This window comes from Mastacembelus armatus, chromosome 13, assembly GCF_900324485.2.
Source record: "Mastacembelus armatus chromosome 13, fMasArm1.2, whole genome shotgun sequence".
Classification (NCBI taxonomy): domain Eukaryota; kingdom Metazoa; phylum Chordata; class Actinopteri; order Synbranchiformes; family Mastacembelidae; genus Mastacembelus; species Mastacembelus armatus.
Window position 1 is genome coordinate 10,525,820 of NC_046645.1, and position 18,415 is coordinate 10,544,234.

Here is an 18,415-nt window from a genome sequence, read left to right on the forward strand (position 1 = left end):
ATAGGGGGAACTAATTGTTTTCTAAATAAAGTCTGACAAAAAAGTCAATGTGAGCAACTAAGGTGCAACACTAGCTGCATTGTGTAACACTGCAGTCACATTTACTATAGCTGCAAACTGGACAACAGCAGGAGGGCACAGGTGTTTGGATACATTTTCTGACAATATGTTTCCATGGAGGCCGACTGACCCCTTAACAACTCACTGCCACAAACGACATTGGCAAAGTGGTTCAAAGCTCAGCAGGAACAAAGGGACTCAAAACTGGTAAACCAACCGCACACACAGAGAAAATGTAACCTCATAAACTGCAATAGGGTTAAATCATTAGCAAAACAGTAAAGGTCCCAAAATATAACACAGGTCAACAGGATTCACGAAGACCTTGATGAAGACATAGGACCTCTGTCAAGCACCACATCCAAACATCAGTGAACCTTTGGGTGAAGCAGTGGGGTGCATAAAGCAGACATTCACACAGGCCTGTTGGAAAGTACATTTCTATAACGGTTGCTAGCGTTAAGACTTGGTCAGCTGTATATTTAGTTGAGCCATTAACTGCCACACAGCCAGAAGAGACATGGCTTACATCTGTGTGTGTGTGTGTGTGTGTGTGTGTGTGTGTGTGTGTGTGTGTGTGTGTGTGTGTGGGTGTACACAATGGGACCATGAATAAATCAATAAATTCATCTGCGAGGGGGATGGATGAGAACATATGCAAATCTTATCTCATTACAGTGGAAGTGCAGCCAATGATGGAAAGAAGAGTCTGCATGTGTGTCTGGAGGCATGTCTGTGCCTTCACCATCTCTGGCATTATGTTGTGCTTAAAATGAGATTACTGTAACAACTCCGACATATGCATATTTTAGAGCACTCATTGTGTCAGTACTCCTCAGCCTCCTGGCATTTTCCCCTCACACTGTGTGCTCTTCTCTAGACAGAAAGAATTATCATTTGCAGATTTATTATGATGAACCTTCAGATTAGAGGGGAAAAAGTTCAACTTCATCAATCAACCAAAGAGAAATTACTTCTTGAACAACTGCAACTGCTTGAATAAATTATTAGTAACGTCAGTCTTTTTCTTTCTTTTTTTTTTAAATAAACACACACAAACAAACAACAATCATAATACGTGTGGTAACTTGCTGCTTTTTTTTCCCCTTTTACATTAAAACTGAACATTTCTGGATAATAGACTATTGGTTAAACAAAATGCATTTAAAGACGATGCCTTGGTTTCTTGGACTTTTCCCAGTATTTAAAGACTAAACAAATAAACAGCTAATACAGAAATTAATTAGCATGTTAACTGATAGTAGAAGAAAATAGTTGCAGCCCAAATGGTCCAACTATGGATTATCAGCTAAGAGCAAATATCCACTATTACAGTAAATACAAAAATATCTTCATCAACAATCATCTTGGAATTTCATCTATGAAAGAAAACTGATGTATCCCACTCTTAAAACATATGAAAACATGAAACAGTGACTTTTTACTTTATATAACATTTTCTTTGAAGTGAATATGCTGCAGGAGAGAGGGGCCTCCCTGCAGAGAGGGGTGGGCAGTCCCATTCACACTCCGACACTGGGAGGTGGGGACTGACACATTTTTATCCCTTTCACATCTCTGTGCCTCTCTGTTTTCCCCCATGGCTCCTATTTGAATTCAAATGGCACAATGGGTGTGTTCAGAGGGAGAACAGAAAAAAGACCCTGTTTGGCTTCCTTCCTCACAGGTGAAAGACATGTGGCTCTGTCCTGCTGTAAAGCGTCCTGCTGTGAAGATCTTCATTAAGATGAATTTAGGATGGAGTGGGAGTGTCGCATGAGGGCAAACAGCTGGAGAAGCTCAATGAAAGACAGTGCACTCTAAAAGTAACCCTGCGTACACTATAAATGAATCAGCCTGAGAGCTGCTCTGATCGACCAGTAGTGGATCAATACAAGTGAAGATTTACTCCAAGTATGAGACTAATGATCAGTTCGTTTATTATGAATTGGCAAAGTTTCTACGGGGTTTCCATACGAGCTTTTTAATATCACATAGAATGTAATTTAATACCGGTTGCATGTTCCAAACAAATTAAAACCAGTAGGAATGAGAAATGCAAAAATAAATTGATGCACTTGTTAAATAATTTTAGCATGTTTACAATTGCTTCCTAACAGCTTATTATAATTACACCTAAGAATATAATTAACATATAATTAAATATGACCTGGAAAAGTGGCAGAAAACTAATGAATAAATTGAGAAAAAAAAAATTAACCAATTCAAAAATAAGAACCAAATATTAATTTTATATCACGATACATAATCAGAGACCTGGAGCAATTATATTGGAGATTCCCACCAAGTTTTTGATAAAAGGGAGAGAAGGTATTTAGGATATATAGCTTATGTATTTTAAAGATTCCTTTAGAGGAAATTGCAATCAGACGTGCAATTTCCCTTTCTTTTATGCAGAGAGTATGTTTATCAAGAATCATCAACTAGTTGGTATAATGTATGTGAGTATTACAACAATAACTATTGTTATTAAGGCTCCCATTTTTGATTATTACTAGCAAAGACACAGAGCTTCTTCACACAAACAAACATAAACTGAGCAATGGCAGTGTGGCTCAACCTTGGGCAACATTAGAGGAAAATACAGTGATGAAGTCATGTGTAATACACAGAGCTCCTTTCACCAGAACCCCTTTGGAAATGCTGCTGTAGCTGTTTGATTTCTACGTTGGCGCTGGTTGTCATAGGAACGGGAAGGAGCACCAGCAAGAAGATGCACAATGTAGGCGGTGGGCCACAGGCAAGCGAGACACACAGCCTAAGAGTGGAGCAGTAAATAGACTATGTGATAATCCACCTAACACTATCAGCTGATGGCTGCATAGTGATATTCCGTGTGTTCTCTTTCTCACACACACACACACACGCACACGCACACACACACACACACACACACACGCACACACACACACACACACACACACACACACACACACACACAGAATGTGCTTTACTGCAATAACTAAACAATCTGAAAGCTCTTCAGAAGTGCTGCAGTGGAAGTTTTTTTTTTTATTTTATTTTATTTTTTATTTGGCTGTCTGTTAAGTGTTCTCCCAGCTGTCCTCAGATGATCCTACTTCCTCTGTGGTTTAATCAGTCTGTCCACCTCCCCTCGTGCTCTGTCTGCAGGATACCAACAACCACGTGCTACGTGAGCATCAAAGCATATCCCAAAGAGCTCTAAAAAAGAAAAGCCTTAGGGCTCAAAAAGTGCATTAATCAGCAGACCTCCAGGCATGTGGTGTTTGTTTTTGGTTCCATATTACAGCCCATTCTAACTAATTCCTTTTTCTATAGGTCATTGTCTTAGACACAGTCTGCAGTGAATTGACCAGCCATTCGTGTAGCTCCAGGGGCAGCTGTGTGGATGGTCTCTTTTAGTTACATCTGCAGAGGCTGAACCTGATGACAGCGTGAGTGATGAGGATTAACAGGGGAGTTTAAAGAGTGAACCTCAATGCACACAAAGGAGTTTAGTGCCTAAGAAAAGGCCCTTAACTCAGTGCTTTTCAGTCTGACAACATATACAAATAATAAATCATTCACCTCCAAAATAGTCACACAGATCTGCTGTAAGTGAGAATAGCTTCTTAAAGACTCCAGGCCCGCACGTAATGCTTATCACAGGAGAAAAACCGAATGCATCGCCACAGACCTTTTTTCAGCACACCCTCACTCTCCCGGAACATCAAGACGCATCACCTGGCGTCAGGCGGCTGCAGGCACACAGCAATGATTGCCATCGAGATTTTGTCAGCTAGCTAGTTTTTATGGCCACAGGAAGCCAGGCATACTGTCTGAAAGACAAGCAGACAGCATTCCTTCTCAGTGACATGCAGGTCAGACACAAGACCAATCAACCCCTTTCTCTGTTGAAATTAACACATGAGCTGCACTTATTCTATGATCCAGGTCAAAAGGCAAATTCCCAACAAGACTTAACAAGTTTTTCTGTGCTATGAAGGGGGGCGACTTGCACAAGATTAAGTTGTAACTCAACACTTACACAATAACTTATCAAACCCAGGATTTTAATGTTGATGACATGTTCATTAACAGCAGCACAAACTGTACAAAAGGTATAGAATTAAAGAGTCTAAAAAAAAAGCATATATCAATTATAGCTCATAGTACAAAAACATACAGAAAACTGATGAAGGAAGCCAAGCTACGAGTCCTCAGCCCTGCTCTTGGACTCAACCTCTATCCCCGTGGGTGTGCGGTGACACTGAGTGTGTTTCTGTGTATGTGTGTGTGTGTCTGTGTGTGTGATGCAGTAATGGCAGGTCCTCAGGGTGACCTACACTGTGCCAGCTGTGGCAGTTCCCACAGAGACATCTCAGGTGAGAGCAGCATGCTACTGCTGCTCCATATGGATTAGCCAAGGGGGCACACAGGAACCCCCTGAGGAAGTCACTTGCTCACACGCACATTTATACATAGACAGTCAGAGCTACATGTATATTACAGCATTCAAAATATTATGATATATTATAACATCTCTACAATAATACACAATAGACATGGTCTTTTTTTAATTAAGTAATTAATTTGGTAGTTGTGTTTAACTGTTCCTCCAATTAAGATTTTCTGTTTTATGAGAACAACATAAGTTTCATGATATACACAAAACAACTGAAATGTGTGAAATTGCTGGTGCCATCACAGTTTCCCATTGACAGACGAGTTAAAATACCCAACCACACGAATGCAATGCCACCCACAGCCGTGCAATGTTGGCCCACGCCCATCATGTTTAGTTTGTTTATGTATCACTTGGTTGGAAACATCAGACTAGACAAAATAAAAGATTGTATCTTGCTATTGTTGATGACCACGCAAATGAACAAAAATTAGGACCATCCAAACACCAACCCACCCTAAGTATTCTAGTGAATTAAGCTGCAAAAATATGCGACTGTTACCACTAATAATACAATAACCACATCAATTTGCATTATAGAATATTTATATTTTCTATCATGATAATATGGAATATATGACTACATTAAGCGGAACATGCAAATTAATTTACTGATCAAAACATGTTCTAATTATTCAATTACTATATTTTAATTTTGCCTAAGTCAACACTGTTAATGCTGTTCATTAAAAGATTTCCTCTAAATAATGAACACACATGACCTCTCTCCTAAACACTGTTCACTGTGCTGCCCTTTTCGCTGCATTAGAAAACATGGACTTCACTGCTATGACTAATAGTTACAGACAAGTATTAAAAAAAAAATCATAACGTATTATCAAGAGACAGCTGGGCAAGCATCCCTACCGTTGCACTTTATCAGTGACACATGCTTTTATAATTGGCAATAATGTTCATTCATGTTTGCTCACCTGTCAGCAGGATGACAGCTCTGAAGGCGGAGCGTGAGAGCAGTTCAACTACAGTAAATACATCTGTCATATATAATCTGGCTGACATAATAGTGATTAGCTGGCGTTTCCGCTTTGTACTTAACAAGTGCAGTTTGGCAGAGCAGGAGCAGACACAGAACATATGTGATGTGGCTGAAGAAGCAGATTAGTGAAGTGGGCTCCTGTTTCTAAAAGCTGTCAGAACTAAGAGGACCGGACAGCAGAGACAGACTTTCTCAAACTAATCAAAAACATCTTTATAAAGACTCATAAGGCTATATGCTGTCATCTGATTGCACCGATTGCTCCAGCTGATTGTGATTAATGGGTTAGCAATCCATAATCTATCATAATAATCGCTCACAAAATCCCATAATCACAAAAAAAGAAATAAATAAAAGGGTTATGCGAACAACAGAGGATCTACTCAGCATTCTCTCATTTTACTGCCTGCAGGTAACAAATCACCGCCTTTTCCTAAGCCATGATTGGTTGACAGAGTGGACTAGCAGACATGTTTGCAGCTGTTGTGGTTTGTACATTACTTTGGCAGTCTTGGTTTCCGACACAGTTGTTGTGTGTGTGTCTGTTTCCAGTCTTTATGTTACTCTAATGGTTTGCTGGCTTTATGTTTAACTGGCAGACATGAAAGTAGCATCAATCTTCATATCCAACTCCCAGCAGGAGAGAATGAGTTTATTTGCCAAAATATCTAATTATGTCTAAAAAAAAAAAAAAAGTATAAAAGGCAAATCACAAGCAATATCTGGCCTGATTCTTTGCTTAAATCTTTGATCAAATATTTTCCTCTCCTCAAGGATAAATACTGTCATCTTTACACAGGCAAAGATTTTGTGAAGCTCTCTGAAGACAAGAAAAAACACCAAAGCATTTAACATTTTTCTTATTTTGTTAATAAGTGGAACATGCATTTATATTTTCTCCAAAAAATGCCTGGAAAAGGCACTGTAATGCATAGCCTCAGGTATTTTTCTATAAACATGCTTTTGCAAAGCAAAGACAGGGGCTTACTGACGTGTGAGATGCTGGTTATTAGAAGACTTTCCTGTAACCGTATCAGAGCAGTGACAGACTAATGAGGTTAAATGATGATGAGGCTTCAGGAAGAGAAGGCCTCCAGCAGGGAGAGGAGACGGAGATGTTTTCCAGAAGCTTTACTTTTACAGAAACACTACCGTATATCTGTCAGAAGTGAGCTGGTCTGGAAACGGTTGGAGGTGGTGTACAGTAGAACATTATTATGTGATGATTATTGATTCCCATAAGGAAATTCTCCCCTGCAACGGGTAGTAAAAGGTCAAGGTTAATAGCTTGTTCCCAGATTCTGGAAGTGCACTCCTGCTGCTGACATAAACAGATGTAGGCTCTCATTCAACAGCCCTCTGATCAGTCTCCCAGCCCAGCAACAGACTTAAGAGTCCATCTCACTTCCTTCAGTGACCACATCAGCAAAGGTCAAACACGGGGTAAGCTTCAATCAAAAAATTCCTAAAGCGCATTCCTCCATGCATTTTACTAAAAACAGATTATTTAATCAGCGAAGGCACAAAAATGAGCCAAAAAGAGTATTTAAGGCTAAGAACTGGATCTGTCAACATTCAAGATTTACTGAAGAAAAAGAAAAACAGACCACTGCAGTCAATGCTTTCGGAATTCAGACAAGAAAAGAGTGAAAAAATTATCAGGTTGTATTGATCGCTGATATTCTGTTTCTTTCTACAGAGATCAGACTAGAGGTTCCAGCTTCTTAAATGTGTTTGCTGCTTTATATGACTGACGATAATATGCCAGATAATTGAGTTAGTCCGAGTGAAACTGGACTTTTTAAATTCTTCTAAACATGTTAGTCTGATTGAAATCGTACTAAATTTCTCAAAGTCAGACTAACACACCCAGATAATGCAGTTGGAAGTTCAGGTACTGCAGCATGTACACACTTAATCTGACATAAAATGGCCTATGCACTTTGTGTATGCTTCACAATTCCTTCTAGGGTAGGGGTCTGCAATTCTGGTCCTCGAGGTCCACTGTCCTGCTTCTTTTCCAACTACCCCTGCCCTTGCAGTTTCTGATTGGCTGAACACACCTGATCCAGGTAATCAGCAGTGGGTAGAGCAGGGATAGTTGGAAAACAAGCAGGACAGTTGACCTCGAGGACTGGAATTGCAGACCCCTGTATTACGGGCCTGATCCAGAAGTCAAACAAAATGCAGAATAAGCTGATAATCAAACAAAGATGGCGGGTATTAAACCAAGGCCTGTGCATTTTTTGGTTGGATGTGGAGACATAATTATGCTGTGCTAATGTGAGGAATCAAACATACAGAGATGCAAGGGAAAACAGCACATATGAAATGTAAAGAGATATAAGGTTGTCCGTGTTTTCACAGCTGGACATAGCTGGCTGTTTGATCTGTTTTGGTAACGTAATAGTTAAACTGAAAAAGGCTCAGTACTAAAAACAAAGGTAGCATATCGGAGTCACATTTTTGGTCAGTAAATCGATTCCTCTCCTGTGATTGTATAGTGGGACAAGGACACTGGTCAAACTAAAATGCCTAATGGAGCTATAACAGTAGCTTGACCATGCATATAAACATTTTGACTTTTTTCTAACATTTTGCAGATAAACCTGCTTAAGAAAACAATCAGCAGGATAAATTATAATGAAAATAATTAGGTTTCAAAAAGCTTATTGCAACCTAAATTTGAACTTTCATCAGTCTACTTTGTTCAATCCGTAAAAAAAACAACAAAAAAAAAGTGTCAAGATTTGACACAGTCTTCATATCAGTGACGGCATGATTCTGATGTCAGTATCATTGCAAACAATGCTGCTAAGCACGACATGACACATGAGCATAACCTTAACTGCCATACGCCTTCTTTCTTTTAACGCAACAAGATAATTGAACTTTGAGTGACATTCAGTGTTGTTTTTCACACAGCTGATTAATGAGGACTGACACTGTTGTCATCTTTTCTGCAACCTGCTCTGCATGATGCATTAATAATAGCAAAAGAGCCCAAGGTTGAGGTGTGTGTATGTGTGTACGTGTGTTTCAGTGTAGTCAAACAAAGAGGCCCTATGACACAAACCCAAACAGTCTTTCTCTATCTCCCTGTCTTTTTTCACTAGTTCTCTCACTGTTTTTTTTTTCCCTTGAATGGTGCCTTTGAGAGAAGAGGCAGTGAAAACCCTATTCTGTGAGGACTCAGCTTCCAAAGGAACAATTGGGCTGTCAGAGACAAACTTGACTGCTACAGATAATTTCCCATCAGTCATTGTCTCTCCAGAATGAAAGACTCTCAAAGTCTAGTGGTCAGAGGACGTGGCTAAAAAAAATATTACACCTAAAAATCAAGATAGCAATAGCAACATGATTTAACAACATGAGTTATGCCTCTTGCCTGATCTTGTGTTTAAATAGTATGACTGCAGCTGCCTCCCTCCACCAATTGTGCAGCTGTATGGTCCAGATTAAGCTCAGCTGGTTGAGAAAATGTGTGGCAGAGCTGACAAGATAGCGGTCAGAGATAGTGATAATAGTGCATTGCGGTTCCCTTTGATGCCTGTGAAATGATGGACTCCTTTGGGGTTTTCTACACAGATAGTATATACTGTAACTGGATTTGTTCTACAGCCAGTGGTCGGGCCAAGACAAAAAGTGTGGGAAAGGTTTGGCATATTGTGGGTGTAACATTGTACGGTTAAATTAATCTCAGAACAAGTAAAAGGGTTTAACTGCTGGCAAATGTGAAAATTACTCCTTCATGAAACGCAGGACAGAACGAGAGAAGTCTCAATTTTCAGGTTTAAACTGACACTTCCTGAGCCTCCTAAATGAACAAAGTCCAGGATAATGGCTTAGATGAAACAATCATAGGCTTTAATTTCATCCCACGCACTCTCAGGTTTAAAGTGCAGCTGCAAGGTGCAGTCAGTCAAGTGACAGTGGGAGATGTGACAGGATAAGGCAGGCAGCAGTTTTCCTCTGATTTATTTCTGAGAGGACAACACAGCTGAAAAGAAACAAAGTAAGACTGCACACATGAAAAATACATGTAAACCATTGCCTGGTAATATGGTATGGTAATAATTTTTTTGTCATCTCCTATTGCACTGCATAAGGGAATTAGGGCTGCAACTAATGATGATGTTATTTTTCTAATCAGTAACTAGCAGACAGTTATCTACTTGACTGATCAATTGTTTGATCTACAAAATGTCAGAAAAAGACAAAATGCCCATTATTATTTACAGAAGCTGGGGAAGATGTAACCCAACGTTTTTCAACTTGTCAACCATATGTGAGCCTTCTCAGCTTTTTAACAGCTCAGAAATACATGTGACAATATGTCAGTGTCAAATAACCACATAAAAGATGTTGACCTGCCACAAAGCAGAATTATTTTAGGTTCAAAAATCTGCAGAAAAACAAAACCTGATCTGAACAGCAACACTCATATAGTGTAAAAAGATAACCATAAAGAACAGCTGACATGAAGGTTAGAGGCTGTGAGGCAGCCACATTCAGTTCTTGGTGTAACATTAGGAAAGACTGACTATCAAAAAATAAAAATAACTGTTATCAAGAAACCATGCTTTACCCAACCCCTCTCTCCATCTATGTTTAGCGGCACCCCACCCACTCTGTCCTGAGATGATCCTGATGCAGACCCCTTCAATCCACCACAGGACAGAGGCAGCCAAGCAGCAGCAGACGAAGAACTGCTGGAGGAAATTAAAAACACATCTCCCACTCCATTACCCCCTCCCCCTTGAGCCAGGCTCAGTACTAATACCTCATGGTAAAGTCTGTGAACTAAGTTTCAACCCAATTTACATTGTGGCAACAAATAAAGAGTTGCAGAATAAAAGGGTAAAGAGCTGTCACTGTGTCGTCTCAGTGGTGAAAAGGAATCCAATGATTACAACTGCTTTACTCCTGCTTTTTGTCAACAAAAATTTATATTTTGCAGTCTGAGTGATCTATCTATGTAGACTATCAGCTTCTGTGGTTAGGCTGGGGAGAAACTTCTGGGATCTGTTAAGCTTTCGGTTTTAGAAAGATGTTCGGAGAAAGTGGGAGAGAGGGAAGGAAATGTTCATCAAGAAATGCAAGCAAGGAACATGGAAAATATAGGGAGGAGGAGGAAAGCATGGGGGCACCCCCAAAAATATGATCCCGTTTTCACAGCAACTCTGGAAAAATTTAAATGGCTGACTGAAATTTGGCAAGGTAAACAATCACTCTTTGAAAACGCTTGTGGTCCTTTTATACTGTATATGAGCATGTGGATTTAAGCAATGTCATGAATGTAGCAGACAAAGTATACAAGTGCAAATGCAAGTGGTTCCTCTGCATTTCTATCTGAACTACATTCAACTGTAACTCATTTTAATATCCGATTATGTGAAATACTAGTTTGACAGTGATGCACAAATATTGAAATATGACATTAACATTACAGCAACAGCAAAAACAGCTTTTCTTTCTTTGCTTTCATTTCAGATTTTTATGTATTTGCCTATGTTGATTACATTAGCATTTCCCAGAAACATACAAACACCACAAACCCATCACCCACAAACAAAGCTGCAAGTTCCTGGAAATCCTGGCAAAACAGGAAATACAACTTCATCACGACAAAACAAAGATGACTTTATGTAAACCAGGCCATCAGGTTTCACTACATCATGAGTCCCTCACACCTCCGTGAAAAAGAAACAACAAATAATTTCTCTAGCCTACATACACACAATAACCTCCTGACTTAATACAAACAAAAACTAAAGGATGGTGTTTCTTTTGAAAGGTAGAATGCTGCTAGAACAATCAGATACATCTGTAAGTAAAACAAATACTGGGAACACAACTGAAGCTCTGGAAAAATGATCATCCTTAGCAAGAATATTCTGAACCTTGTTCCTAGAACACCACAACTTCCTGTGCACCCCCACACTGTAACTCAAGCTATGGTGTGGGGGTGACTCGGGTGGTGTGGCTTGCTTCAAAGACTCTGTGGAAGCTCTTGTTAATGAGACCAGTCGGTCTCTTTGCTGTATGTGCCACAGCAGTTGAAGAAAACACACACACACACACACACACACACACACACACACTTCTATCCTCAATCCACACCTTTCTGCTCATTAGTATCGCTGCATCTAGCTCTGCATCCATCTGTATTTTCCTTCGTTTTTTGGCAGTCTCCTCATTTTCTGCAGTCTTTTCTCACATTCTTTTGTGTCATCCTGGCCACTCTTCCCACCTGTGTGCTACTGTTCATTTCTCTCTTTTCCTGGCCTGATGGACAAAACATAGGAGAAACAGAGAGAAGGAGTCAGTGACAAACACCAGAGCGTTGAGGTCTCGCTGGGTGGCCTGTGTCCAAGCTGTTTGCTGACGGTGTGTCACACAGCAGCTCACAATGCAAACGTTAGGCTAAAGCAACACACATGAACGAATGCTGTACATATGAGTATCTAATGAAGCTTTCTGCTGCAGCCACCCACTAACCACTTAGTGCTGTGGTTTTGCTCTAATGCCTTTAATAAACACAGACCTGGAGAACAGGAGGAACAGGTGTGGCATGTGCACCATGGCAGCTGTAAGCGGTGAAACAGACAGAGCAAAAAGAAACTCTGTGTCCGTCTGTTCAGCTCTCCTTCAGTCTTAAGAAGCCCAGAACATTTTAGTTTGCTCAGAAGTGGTACGGACTCACATGGGCCAATATTGACACAGGGCTGGCATGGGCCCGGCCACTGTACTTCACCACATAACCTTGGAGTTTAGCTGAAGTACATACACTAAAACTACCAAACACATTTTAAAAAAAAAACAAAAAAAAAAACAAATCTAAAGGGAAGTGTTTTGTTCCTGGGAAAACAGTCACTTCTACATTTCTCTGAAAATGGGCCTATATTGTTCAAGGTCAATGCAGTGATTCAGACGGTGACTAATTTGAACAAGATCGTAATTTCTGATAAGCAGCAACCAGCTTGTGTCTAAATTTGACTCATACAGGATTAAAATCCAGGATCTCTTACTTGGCAGATGTACACTTAATTAACCAAGCTAAACCTAAACTGATGTCTCAGGCAAACTCAGTCAAGTACATGTAGTTGTAACCTGCAGTGGTACACACTGCAGGTTTTTGGTTTCTGGGACAAATGGACCAACTCACAGTGTAACCTATGGCAGCTGACATCATATTTGAAGCTTAGTGTGGTTTTGTTTTTTTTGTTTTCTTTTTTAGGACTTCTCATTAACAGCGGTATTTTAAAGGAATAGTGCAACATTTGGGGAAATGATTCACTTTCTTGCGTAAAGATACATGAAACAATAAGTACAACGGATATCTGTAAAATATAAAACAAACAGCAAGAAGTGATTCTGCTTAGCTTAACATAAAGAGTGAAATGGGGAGAAATAGCCATCCCGACTCCAAATGTAACATATTCAGCCAGCCAGAACATCTAAAACTCAATTATGGACACCCTATATTTTATTTAATCAAAGGTTATATGCAGGACTGTTTTTGTTTTTTTTAACTGGGGTCTTCCTTTATTATTGAGTAATGTGCATTTAATTGTTTGCTGTATTAAATGTCAGAAAATGGCAAAAGTTCAAAATTCCAAAAATTAGATAAAAGCAGAAAATCCTAACACTGATGGACCATGGACAAGTACATTCTTCATAATTTAGATTTGTAAATGATTCCAATGAATAATCAATTATCAAAACAGTTGAAGATTAATTTTCAATGTGTTTTGTGACTGCTTTACTTGGGTTGTAAGTGAGCAAAACCATTTACCAACAGTGGTCACTTAACTCCTTATTATCAGGAGCCAGGTATCACTTGACCGAGGTATAGACAAAGAAGCAGTACAGCATTACTTGGTGCCCAGATGGTTAAAAGTTTTTTTCAGTCCCGCCCTCCTCTACATTGGCCTGTGCTGAACCATCTGTTTAACCAAGCACATTGTGCCAGGCCAGGCCAGGCCCTGCCTCACAGCCTCAGAACAGCCCTGCTTCATAAGAGATGCAGAGGGTTAGCTTTGGATATCATTTGCACTTTCTTTCAAACTGCCTTTCTTGAGTAAACAAGTAACCTGGCACGTATGAACCAACAGGATAGTGCACTATTGTCCTTCAAATCCAGAATATCCACTTCATGAGATGTGACTCGTTGAGAAAAGAGTTCTGTTTGCTCATGCAAAGTCCACATTTCAACTGGTTATGAGAGAGAAACGTGTGAAATCTACACTCAAGTCATATACTCTCACCTGTACAAACATACAAACAGCCGTTACAGCACTTCTGGATAAATGTGATAAATGTACTATGGTGACAGCTCCACCAGAGATAATGTAGTCTAGAGGGAACAAAGATCTACCATAGGATGTTAACAAGTCTTTATGGTTGCCCAAACTCATCCGAGCATCTATGCAGTCTTGTACTACATACCACTGTACTGTAGGCTGCTTTTAAGTGGAGTTCTGTCATGGTTAAGCAGCTTAAACATAGGCCAAAAAATGCATACAAAAGCAGAAAGACCTCTTTCAGATCACATCACTCACTCTGCCTGATCAATGTGCTTATTTTTCTTCTTCAGCATTTATCTGATACTCTACATATAAAGCAGAATTTGTTCACCATCCCCACCCAACACTCCCCTCCGCATAGACTCTTTACACAGCTCTCCCTTTCAGTGCTAGAATCAGCCTTTGTTAATTATAAATCCATCCCTATCCTCTTACTTTAGCAGGCACAGATGAGGGAGGTGCCTAGAGCAAATGCATGACATGAGGAGGGATATTAAAATAGGTAAAAAAGAGAAAGAACTGTGAGAAAATGATTTGAAGGAGGATGGAGAGATAGAAGACATTAGAAGAGATACGAAGAGGAGAGAGTTTGTTTTGGGAAAAGGGAGCTAAAATAAGCACTGTGTGGCAACTGAAGAAGTGCATCTGACCCCAATTCTGCCATGACTCCTCTCTGCTGGAAGGGGCAGACATAAACCTGCAGAGACAGAGATGCTGCTCTGACAACGCACCCCCCACCAGTGACTCAGCCTTCACAACGTCCATTGCACAAGAGAGGAAGTTTCTTCAAATGTTGTGTGAAGTTCTGCTATGTTGTGAATACACAAACAGTTCTATAAGTAAAGATCATTCAGACACATTAAAAGCATTGTGCACAGTTTGGCTTCATTAACTGTGTGGTCTACATTTCCCAGTGCTACCCACCCATGCATGTGAGAAAAAGGGAAAAAGAGGAGAGAAGCCTGCATGCACAGGAAGAATGTGAGGAACGTGGCGTTATGAGCCCGTTTTATTAAGAGAGACAGCCCAGTATAGTGTGGGGAAAACAGGCTTGTGGTGCTGGCAGTAAGCTGGGAGAGGATGGACTTGCCTGAGCTCTAAACTGGACTGTACTTAGACTGTTGGGGCAGAGGTCAGTCCAGCACAAACCAGTGTGGAGGAAGGCAAATAAACAGGCCTGCCTGTTTGGCTGTGAGTGCTGCAAAGGCCAATGAGGCTCACTTCAAACCACAGCAGGGCTACTTCACTGGAGTGTTTATGACCCTGACAACGCGCATACATAACTCACAAAGCAAACTCGCTGCAAGATGGACTGATTCGCACTCCTATGCATCCATTTAATCAGCAAATAAAAACACCATGCTCATACAAATATTCATACATCGAAAGGAGAGTAAAGAACTTACACAAATAACATTTCTAGGCAATAACACAAGAGCACAGCCACAAGTAACAAACTATCAGCTCACTCTGGGAAGCAGATTAAAAGCACTAAGCTCACCGTTTTGGCAGGAGACCCTGAGATGGTGTGCTAAGTGGGTTAAAGCACACCCCTAGTCTCATAATCGCCCCAGCCTCCTCCTCCCTCTGTCTGCCAATGTCAGCACCAAGGAATGACTTCAAATCCTACAGAGTACATGGAGAAGTTCGGGTTAGATTAAATGAAAGGAGGTGCACTTGACGTGAACATGCAAATTGACCTGGACACAACAGTGCATCAGAACCATATGGAAGATAAACGCTGCGTTGCCTGGAGAAGATGCATCTTTCTTTTACAAGCTTCTGCTGCTATTCCACACTGATATGTTATCCACCTCCCCTCCCCTGTCTTCTTTTGTGAGGGTACATTCTTGCTGTACATAGAGCCTTTACATCTGTGTGATGTTTTATTAATCTGTGAAGTGAAGAAAAATAAAGTCCATGCTGAGTGCTTAGCCAACACCACAGCACACACAAACACATACGGCCCCACTACTCACACAACGTCATCAGCAGACACTGTGGTAACATGAGTCTGGTGAAACTGCTGTAGCATGGTCCCAGGGCCCAGAGGGACCTGGCACTGTTTGCCTGCAGGACTTTGACTAGCGAGAGCAAACAGAGTACAGTAGAGCCATTGAGACCGAGCTGAAACACAGAGCTGCAGAAAGCAAACTGACACTGTGAGAAAAAGAAACAAAGAATACAGACAGTGAGTGGGGGATTAAACCAGGGAAAAAGCAAATTGATTGACAGTAGTTGTGGTGATAGGTTTGTTGTTATTGTCAAGATGTTCCCTGTCATATAATTTACTGGTATAAATGACACCCAGTGTCAGTTTTGAGATGAAAAGCTACTAAAAAGTGTCCACAAACAGAAGCACACATATCAGTGCTTCATACACAAACATGTATTCGTGCAAAATGAGCAGCAGGTGGTGAGCACAGGTGAACGCAGTCCATTCAGAATATAGGTTTTGTCTAAACTAAAAGGATTAAGGGAGCAAGGTGTGGCTGCTTTTAACTCACAACAGCTTTGTATGTGTGTAGCAGAGGGGGTTTTCCATTGTCAAGCATTTGCAGCCATTTTCAGTGGTTGAAGATGTGGGCTTTCATCACTTTTTGAAAACAATCAGTGTTACAAAGTACACTCATGCACATTTTTTTAGACCAAGTAATTCATAACCTCTGAGAAAACAACAGTAAAAGAAACAAACAAAAAAAAAACATCCAGACAGCCCAGGTCATTGGGTTAGCCCATATATATATCCCAGTATGGAAAGTTTAATTATTCTAAGGCTAAAGGCTATATGTGATCATTTTATGTATGCCTGTTGGATTTCAGGTCACAGTCAGTCACACAGAGGAGCTGAAAGGGACTGCAGGATCTCAGCCCTTCTAAACTATCTCAGGCATCTGGACCAACAGCACAATCTAAGAAGTGGAATTAGGCCAGTAATCACAGCTGAGTGAAAGGTGTGTCAGCTTCAACCAGCCTCAGGTGATACCTACAGAGGGACTGTACCAGATAGATCACTGTAGGCACCGAGAACCAAACAGTTCTAGGGAACCACTTCTAGAAACTACCCCACTGAGGAACAGACCAAAGAACTACAGACCTTAAGGGCCTCTTTTCTGCTTGCATTCACATCACCAGTAGGAAAGCTGAAGTAACATAAGCCAGCTGATGGATGGCATAGCAATGTCCCTTCTGCATGACATCCAGAAACACTAGTTCAAATTTTCACATTTCGCTTTGACCCAACAACATCTGTCTGAATTTTCTCTGTGGCAAATGTAGCTTGGACTTGGTTGTTGGTTAATTTGAGCTTTTTTTATGCTGTTGTTTACTAAAAATAATTTTTAATATTGACAGTTGCTGGTGCTGCAATGGCTTAATTGAATGTTTAGCGAACATAAACGTACGTTGTGGTTCCTATTGTACTGTAAAAGTACCAATTCCAAAGTGGGAGCAAATAGTTTGCGAAAACAGTGTTCTAATAATTATTATAGCTCTCAGTTTCTGTAGGGTGAACCCCAAAAAAGTGGAACATCCTCCAAAGGTTCTAAGAAATATGAAAAAATTCCTCTGGTCCAAATGCAAACTTGGCTGTGGCTGTGTTGGAGCAGGGACAGCATGAGGGCCTGCACAGCTGTCACTTTGCTCATTTTTCACCCTGAGATCCAGAGTCATCTTTGCCCAGGACCAAACTGGTGCAGAGTGTTGTCACAACAAGCTAAATCCATCCAGAAGCTGTCTCTCTTCCTCTCTCTGTTTGGTTTAAAGCATGGCGTGAGTCCAGGGTGTGGTTCTACAGCCATGCATGCACTCACGCATGCATATGTGCACCCATAGTGAGCTTCACATGTGCTCACAAGAGCATATACTGGCCTACTACTACTTTTCCAGGCACAGGAAGCTATGGTGGGGATTGAAAATACTTGACTAATGAAGAAAGGTTTAGAGAGTTAAGAGTAAAAGAAGTAGGAGAGTTTAAATGAATGAGATTTTAGGTAAATATAGATATTTATTTTTATATTTTAATATTTTGCAGCGAGGTAGATGAATAAGATCAATATCACTCAGATTATTTGCATTAACTAAAGGGCTAGACCTGAGAGCGTATTTAGCTTAGACAGGAAATGGAGAAACACATCTAGCCTGGTTCAAGGAAATCAATGTGTCTGGTAAAAAAAAAAAAAAGAAAAACATAACTTGTTTTTTTACCTTTTGTGTTTTGTATGGATTAAACAGACCAGATACAATGAGTTTTAGAGATGGATTTCCTACCTATAAACACAGACAAGTCATTTCCTCCTGCTTTCAGGCTTTATGCTAGACTAAGCCATCTCCCTACTGAATTCAGGTTCAAACTTACTGTAAATACATGGGTCGTATCAATTTTCTCATCTATCCCTCTATATCACATGAATAAGCACATTTCCCCAAAATGTTGGAACTATTCCTTTAGACTTTGTGAGGGGAGGGGAAAAACCCTTAGCCTCGAGGCTCCCCTTGGGGCTGCCAACATTCCTGTCAAATTCAGACGTGGGAACCACTGGAAAAACACAGCCCTCTGCCGACAGCCGTGCATGTGAGCGTACATCAGGGGTGAAAAAAAAA

At 40.4% G+C, this 18,415-nt stretch overlaps 1 protein-coding gene across 3 annotated transcripts in view; it reads right to left on the reverse strand.

Moving 5' to 3' along the window:
• The window catches only part of sipa1l3 (signal-induced proliferation-associated 1 like 3), a 63,767-nt gene that overhangs the window by 36,529 nt on the left and 8,823 nt on the right, over positions 1-18,415 (reverse strand). Inside the window, exons 2-3 of one of the 3 annotated variants that reach the window (XM_026299151.1) lie at positions 15,315-15,439; positions 11,628-11,792 (exon numbers count right to left, since the gene is read on the reverse strand). The exons of 1 other annotated variant lie outside the window; for it this stretch is intronic. The gene's annotated coding sequence lies outside the window, so the exon portion shown is untranslated. The remainder of the gene's footprint in view (positions 1-11,627; positions 11,793-15,314; positions 15,440-18,415) is intronic. One more of the 3 variants, XM_026299150.1, reaches the window with a different exon arrangement.